Below are 9,347 nucleotides of genomic sequence, written 5' to 3' on the forward strand. Positions count from 1 at the left end.
AAACCCAACAATGAAGCATCACAGTAAACTTCAAATGATTCCGACGAACTCGGTAATATCAGAATAGGAGCAGTAGTTAACCTTCTCTTTAACTCTTGGAAACCTCCTTCACATTTTGAGTCCCAAACAAACGCTTGCCCCTTCCTAGTCAACATCGTCAATGGTAACGCCAACTTAGAAAATCCCTCAATGAACTTCCTATAATAACCAGCCAAACCAAGGAAACTTCGAATCTCAGCAACAGACTTCGGAGCTTCCCACTTAGATACCGCTTCTATCTTAGAAGGATCAACAGCAACACCACCTCTTGAAATCACATGACCCAGAAAACTTACCTCTCCTAACCAAAATTCACACTTGGACAATTTAGCAAATAACTTCTTTTCTCGTAGAACTCCCAAAACCACTCTCAAATGTTCAGCATGCTCTTCTTCAGATTTCGAATACACCAAAATATCATCAATAAACACCACAACAAACTTGTCTAGGTACGGATGGAAAATCCTATTCATATACTCCATAAATACTCCAGGCGCATTAGTCACACCAAAAGGCATTACAGAATACTCATAATGTCCATACCTTGTTCTGAAAGCAGTCTTCTGAATATCTTCGGTTTTCACACGGATCTGATGATACCCAGATCTCAAATCTATTTTGCTGAACACACTTGCACCAACCAACTGATCCATCAAATCATCAATCCTCGGCAAAGGATACCGATTCTTGATCGTCACTTTATTCAGTTGCCTGTAGTCCACACACAACCTCATAGTACCTTCTTTCTTCTTAACCAATAGCACTGGTGCACCCCACGGTGACACACTCGGACGAATAAATTTCTTATCCAACAGATCTTCCAACTGACTCTTCAATTCAGTTAACTCAACAGCAGACATACGGTACGGAGCCATCGATATCGGCCTAGTACCAGGTACCAAATCAATCGAGAACTCCACTTCGCGCTCTGGCGGTAATTCATTCACCTCTTCCAGAAACACATCAGGAAAATCACACACCACGGCTAGATCGCCAATCACCAGTTTATCTTTAGCCTCCAAAGTCGCTAACAGCATAAACAACTCTGCCCCATCAGCTACTTCCTCATTCACTTGCCTTGCTGATAGAAACAAACTCTTTCCCTCCTCAATCTCAGGAAAGACCACCGTCTTATCAAAACAGTTGATAGCAACTCGGTTAAACACCAACCAGTTCATACCCAGAATAACATCAATCTGCACTAGTGGAAGACACACTAGGTCCATCCCAAAGTCTCTACCAAAAATACTCAAAGGACAATTTAAACAAACCGAAGTAGTAGTCACTGAACCCTTCGCAGGAGTATCAATTACCATACTACCAAACATCTCAGATATCTCTAACTTAAGTTTCACAGCACAATCCAAAGATATAAAGGAATGAGTCGCACCTGTGTCAATAATAGCTACAAGAGGAAAGCCATTAATATAACACGTACCTCGGATAAGTATGTCCTCACTGGAGGTTTGAGTTCCGGTCAATGCGAACACCTTCCCCGTCTGAGATTTCTTTGGCTTCTGACACTGACTTCCAATATGCCCTTCTTCGCCACAATTAAAACAAATCATTTCCTTGTGCTTGCAATCAGCTATTGCATGACCAGTCTTACCACAACGAAAACATCTCTTTACTTCAGCAGTGCATACATTACTCTTATGACCAGCCTGACCACATTTGAAGCAAACTATACCAGCAGGAGCACCTCCCCTACTGGTCCTCTGAGCCGGAGCAGCTCCTTGTTTCCCTCTTCCCACTGGAGCATCATACGGCTTTCCACGGTTTTGATGTTGCTTGCCCCTGCGGTCACTGACAATCTTGTAATGAGCATTATTGTCTTCTTCAAATATCCTGCAGCTATCAACCAATTCAGTAAAAATGCGTATCTTCTGATACCCAACAGCCTTCTTAATTTCAGAGCGCAGTCCATTTTCAAACTTGATGCACTTTGAAAATTCAGCACCAGCACCAGTGTAATGAGGATAAAATTTGGACAGCTCCACAAATTTCGCAGCATAATCAGTGACAGACATGTTTCCTTGCTTCAGCTCAAGGAACTCAATTTCCTTCTTACCACGGACATCTTCCGGATAATACTTTCTCATGAATTCCCTACGGAATACATCCCAAGTAATGACTTCACCTGCCACGGTCAACCTCTCGTGAGTCTCTAGCCACCAGTCATCAGCTTCGACTGCTAGCATGTGAGTACCATACCGAACCTTCTGAGCTGGAGTGCAATCCATAACACGGAAGATTCTCTCAATCTCTTTCAACCATCCCAAGGCTGCATCTGGATCATGCTTCCCTTTAAACACCGGCAGATTCTCTCTCTGAAAAGTCGCCAAGCTACGTGATCCAGCATCACCACCAGCATTTGGCAAGTTCTGCACAGCTTGTGTCATCGCTTGCATTGCGGCAGCCATTGCAGCGTCATTCCTTCCAGCCATTTCAACTTATCAATACAACACAACTTAAAAGTTAGATTAGTAACAATACACAATTGTTAGACAGTAACGACACGACAACTGGCCGGACAGACCGACCTGCTCTGATACCACTAATGTAACACCCTTCTAAAATACCCCGAGTATATAATTAAAATAACACATATCAATCAGAGTAAATATGCAATCAAGGGTGTCACACAACATTTCACACCATAATAACTGTCATGCTCTTTCATTAACTCAAAACATAAAACATTTGCACAATACGCAGCGGATAGAGATCAAATCGATCATTCAAAACATGCAACATACTACATGTAAACTGGTTCAACAATCATCAACAACAATATTAAAAATGTTCCCTCCCGATGTTACATCTATCAGAGCATGACCCACTTAGGAGACTACACTAGACTCCAAGCATTAGCTTCCACTCAACTCATTTGTTCGTTACCTGAAAAATAGTTGTAAGGGTGAGTTCCTCAATCGATATAATAAGCATTATAAATCATCATGAAATGCTAAGTAAATTCACACATTTCATCACCCTAATCGTAACATACATCCAGTAACGGCACATCAACTCAAACATCATACTTAATATCAACACAATTCCACTCCTCAATTAAATTAAATATCCATACAACAAGCCAACAAAATGCAACTCTAATGAGACTCGACTCGTCATGCATGTGGTACCATTCGGAGTAAAACTCCCAACTTAAAATCATTGCCATTTTATTGGGCATCAAGGCATAAGCCTTCAACTTTCAACTTAAAATTTGCCAATCCAGGCCAACGTGGTGTGAGCAAAGCTCCGACTTAATGCATATGAATGTACATGGCATACACGACTTTAAACTGTCGACAACATAATAATAATAGCAATACAACAATGTTTTCAACAACATCAACTTATAATCAACTTTGGCTCACCAAGCCTACAACTCAGTATTTTCAACAACTTTCCGTACACAGAACAACTCAGCAACATACTTGTATCAACACTTCATAACATAAATCCAACAAAATTACTCATCACAATTAACTATAATAGGTCAATCACCAATTAGGTTCACAACATTAAAAATATCAATTTTTCTAATTTCCAACAGTGTTAACCGGTTAACGCCCTGGGTTAACCGGTTAACGCAGGACAAAACACACTTTCTGGCAAAACGCAACAGTGTTAACCGGTTAACGCCCTGGGTTAACCGGTTAACGCCCTGGGTTAACCGGTTAACGCAGGCAAAACAGCACATTTCCACAAAATATAACAGTGTTAACCGGTTAACGCCCTGGGTTAACCGGTTAACGCAGACAAAACAGCAGTTCCTGCGCTAACACAAGGCAGAATGCAGAGTTCTCCGCATTTTCCGCCGTTGGAGGACTTCCGGACCTCCGATTCAATTTCCGTAAAAAGCTATACGTTCGGGGGAACACGACTCACACAATTACGGACTCAATTACAGCTTTAATACAACTTATTCATCACAATATTTCAGCATTCAACATCCCAATTAGGGTCACTTCAACGGTTTACCACTACCCATGACATGTTAATCTATAATACCCATTAAACGACGATAAACCCCCCTTACCTGAGATAATCCGGCAATCTCTAAGCTTCAAGCTTTTCCGTTCTTCAACCTTTGCTCTCTAGCTCTTCCTCTTTGCCCTTTCTCCACTTTCCACTTTTCAGCCGCTTCTCTGTTTCACGTGAAAACTCTTTACCAAAAAATGAAAACCCTTTTCTCTTATTCCAACTTATATATTTTCCACTAATTATTATTCCAAATAATAATAATAATAATAATCCAATAATTCAATTTATTTAATTAAATTAATAGATATATTATTAACTTAATTTAAATAATTCTCTTATTTTATTCGGGGTGTTACACAGATAGCCCAGCAACTGGCAAGTTCTCGAACACCAGGTTCCCTACCAAGTGAAACAGTTCAAAATCCGAGAGGTCAGGAGAATGTTAATATTGTCACGACGACGGAGAAAAAGGCAGCTAAAAAGAAAAAAATCACATCACCAAGCGAGCCGACTAAAGAAGAAACTACCAAAGGAACTAAACCGGTGATTAAGTTGCCCTATCCTCAGAGAATGACAAAGAAGGAACCTAGTGAGTCAGACTTGGAGAAATTCATGACAATGTTTAAAAGGATTGAGGGTCATATGGATTTGTTTGAAGCACTTGAAAGGATGCCCATGTACAAGAAATTCGTGGAAGAGGTAATGGCTGAAAAGAAACCAACCACTGAAGAACAAGTATCCGGTAAGGAACAATATAATGCAAACTCCCTGGAGCAGAACATTCCTAACAAACAAAAGGATCCAGGAACCGTCACAGTACCATGCACAATCAAAGAAAGAACCTTCAAAAAGGTACTAATAGATTCGGGAGCTAGTGTGAATCTGATGTCATTATCGGTCTATCACAGGATGGGTATTAAAAATATCAGTGATATAAAGACCAATATGAAGTTTGCGGATCACTCAAGAAAAGATGCATATGGTATAGCTGAAGATGTGCTGGTAACAATAGCGGACTTGACTTTCCCAGTCGATTTTGTAATCCTAGACATACCTGAAGACAATGAGGCACCCATCATTCTGGGTCGACCTTTCATGAAGACGAGTCGATGCAAGCTCGACATGGATGAGTGCACGTTAACCTTGAAAGTTCACAACAAGGAAGTAACATTGAATGCTATCGAAGACCAGGAGATAGAGGAAGATACAGAATCTCAGTATCAAGTAGGCTTAATCAGGACATTGAATACTATCAAAGTCTCACCACTGCTAGTAGCCACCCTAAACGGAAAGATTCCTAACACCGAAAGGAAAGTTAAAAAGGAATCGTGGCACAAAGGAGTCTACACTGACAAAAGAGACAACGTCCGAGTTGTAGACAAGAGGTGCAACAAGGTTTTGAACCTGAAATACCCCCCATGATAAGGGAAATGAACCGTCGAGCCATGCGACGTTAAACGAAGCGCTTCGTGGGAGGCAACCCACGTGTTTGATTTCTAATTTATTTCGTTTTTCTTTTTCTTTGTGTGTGCTAAAATTTTGTTGTAGGGGAAAAGGAGAATTAGAAGAGCAAAGTCACAAACACCTCAAAATGGAAGGAAACCACACAAGTGCAATAAAACAACAGTAGCCGCTGTGAGTCCCCTTTGTATCTGGATTTAAACATTGAGGTCAATGTTTAGTTCAGGTGTGTGTGTGGGGGGGGGGTTCCTTTCATGTTTTATCATGTTTTCATTTTCCTTCATCGTTTTTGCTTCTGTTGTCGTAGTATTGTGTTTTTACTGTTTACCTGTGTGTACAGAGTGATGAGAAATTGTGGACGAATCCGGGATCAATGGTAGTGGATGAAAGACACCCCTCATACTTATTCTGATAAGGCACCCCGGAAGTTGATGCAACCATGAGAAAGTAAAGTCGGACACAATTTGGTGACACTGGACCAAGAGAGCGGTATGGTAGAACCGAATCAGAAAAGAAACCACATGACACGAGGAGGCTTCAGAGCTTGTAAGGCTAACCAACATGGTGAGATCACAAAAAGCTAGACACTAAACATTAACATGAGAGTTCATCCAGGTATGACTCTACCACTCTGATTTTGCGTATGTCCTTTTGACACTTCACAGCATGACAACACACACTGAGGCAAGTTGTTTGTTTAGCCAGGGCCTTTCTAGCCATCCCTATCTGTATGTTTTCCCTTCGTGAACCCCGTTGAGCCTTAGCCATTTTATTCATAATAAACCCCATGTTAACCACTAATCATTCATTTCTTCCATCACTCGTCATTCATTTCTTCCATCACTCAGCATGATTGTTGTAAGTTACAAGATGTGCATAAAGCTAAGTTTGGGGTGGTAATCTTGAAAGATAGGGCAAGTGCATAATAAGAGATCATACAAAAAGAAGAGATTTGTGTATGTCCAAATAAAAAAAAACAAAAGAGAAAAATGCACTTGCCAAGACTGAAGACTCTAACACCTGTAAAATGCTCACAGAGAATTGAGTAAAAAGAGTCAAAAGTGAATAAACCCCCAGAGCTATGAGTTAAGCACAAAAAGAAAAAGAGAAAAGCAAACAACATGAATGCCGAGTTCTAAACCTTTTGTTATCCATTTTTGTGTTTATCCCACCGTACCCAAGCCCCGTTACAACCTAAAAGATCTCGTAAAGTGTGTGAAATCTGCTATTGTCGTGAAATTAGAATGTATTCAAATTTAAGAGTTTGGTATTGCATACTATGCTGAGAGTGTACACACCCTAACCATGAGAGATGTTGTGAGTGTGTGAAAAGCTTGCAGGTAACGAGGCTTCTGATGTGGAAATATGGCGAATTGTCTGAGTCGCAGATACCGGAGACTTGATTGGAAAGGAAGAACACAAATTGTGAATGACAAGGTTGCATTGTGGGAAATGAATTCGTGGGTGACCTTTGTTTGAACTCAATACATCACTTGAGGACAAGCAATGAGACAAGTTTGGGGTTGTGATCGGTCACCATTCCATTGAATTCCCACCATTAATCCGACGTATTTTCATCACTTTGGTAAGATTTTTGTTTGTTTATAGTTGTTTCAGAGTCATTTATCATGTTTTGTTAGTTTGGTATCGCAATTCATTTTATTACATGTTTATGTCAAAAAGGTCTCTTTTACGCTTCATTTTGGTAGTGTTATTGTTACAGGTCGTTGCACAGGTTTAAAAGCACTAATAATGGAGTTAGGGATACTCAGAAAGGCAAAAATATGAAAATACAGCAGTTCAACACGGGCACCCGTATGCCACAACACTGCCCGTGTTGTTGGTCAGGCAGAGCAAGCTTGGAGAGGAAAAAAACAGAGAGTTAACACGGGCACCCGTGTGTAGGAACACGACCCGTGTTGATGCCCCTGTAACTTAATCTGAAAATAATCATGTTGGAAAGCACACACGGCCCGTGTTGATGGGCGCGGCTTTAAAACTTCAACTTTTGCCATGTGAATCTATTCTGCTCATTAAGGGTAGTTTGGACTTTTTGCTTTGGGAAAATCCATCTGAAACTATTAGAAGGCTTCGGAGAGAAAGGAGAAGACACTTTTTGACGTACGAAAGAAAACACTGCATTGAGAAGAGAGCTACTACGGAGGATTCGAAGACGACGAGATTCAAGGGTTCCGACCATTGAAGATCAAAATCTCCTAGTTCTTTGTAATGTTTAATTTTCATACTATGATTTCGTTTAATACTATGAGAGGCTAAACCCCCCAATGCTAGGGGGGTGGTCCTGATTTGATCTGATGTTATGAATTCTCACTATTGATTTCCTTATTACTCTGTTACTTATTTTAATTCAATTGTGTGATGTTATTATGCTTTTGTATCGGACAAATACAAATTGATCTATGACTATCAATAACAGGACTATGATTGTTAGGGTTTTCACACAATTGGGTTTATAATTGCATCACCTAGGACTAGGAACTTTTATAAATCACCGTAAACCTTGATATTGTTTATGATTAAAACCAATGATTGATTGAATGGACATTTGAGCAAGAATTGGTAGTTTAATAGTTTCTTCCTTAAGGACTTAAGGAAGAACATTATGAGGTTAGGTAATTGAATGTTTCATATGTATTAAGGAAATCTTGACTGAATTCATAACTGGTTAAATCAACCACTCACCCTCGCATGTTTTAACTTAATCAATTACATTTTTATTGTCTTTTGTGTTTATTGCTGAAATTCCTAAAACAACCAAACCATTATATTTTTGTTCTGATAGAATCAAAGTTAAATAAGTATTTCCTACACAATCCCTGAGATCGATACTTGGAAATAAAACCCCTTATTACTACATCGGTAAAAATAGTACACTTGCTATTTTTCCGATCAAGTTGCTTTATGCATGTGGTCACGCGCCATTGATAAGGGTGAATGCCTTATCTTGTTAGGGCAGAAGCATCTTTGTAGAGAATCATGCAGGCGCGTGCCTTGGCTTATTAAGGCAGAAGAATCTTGCAGGCGACATTGGTAAGGGCACTTGCATTGTCTTGTCTCTGCATGAAACCCTGCAGATTCTTAAAAAAGTTGACACGTGATCAGTGTACTTGCCTTATCTTCTGCATGCGTTGCCTTCATCATCTACCCTATTTAACTGCATGCTAATATATGATCAATTCACTCACCACCAAACATTAAACTTACATCTTAAAAAAAAGTCTTCATCACCATCTTACATGATCAGTGCTCATACTGATGGTGAAATATTTGAGTGTCACTTATTCAGTTTTTGTTTTTTCAACACAGAAGTAACTCAGTTTATAATAAATAGACAGTCAAAATTTTCACATTTGAAACAAAGAATGGAAAAGAAATTGCAGTGTATTCAGGTTGGACAAATCATCTACAAAAATCGGGTGTTCTTTGCAGACAACCAAGTAAAACTTTATCAGTTGAATATTCAAGATGATGACGATGTTCACCATATGTTTCTCAGTCATGAACAATTTGGGTACAATGATATAGAGTTATGTATATTAACACAACAAAATCAAGTGTCTCAGTTTGTTGATCTGTCACAAGTGTTTTGTGAAACTGATGACGAGGAACAAACTGAAGTCGATGTTGTTGATGAGAAAGAAGAAAAAGTCGAGTTATTGGTTGATGAAATGGTGAATGATGAAGAAGAAGAAGAGCCATTACCAGCTAGTTATTTATATTGTCCACCTCAACACATGACAAGCTTGAATTTGGGTGCAGATGAACCTTTGTCAGATATATTTTACAATCCTTATGTGCAAATTCAATGATCATTTAAAGAAGGAGACACATTT

Source organism: Lathyrus oleraceus, chromosome 1 (assembly GCF_024323335.1).
Source record: "Lathyrus oleraceus cultivar Zhongwan6 chromosome 1, CAAS_Psat_ZW6_1.0, whole genome shotgun sequence".
NCBI lineage: Eukaryota > Viridiplantae > Streptophyta > Magnoliopsida > Fabales > Fabaceae > Lathyrus > Lathyrus oleraceus.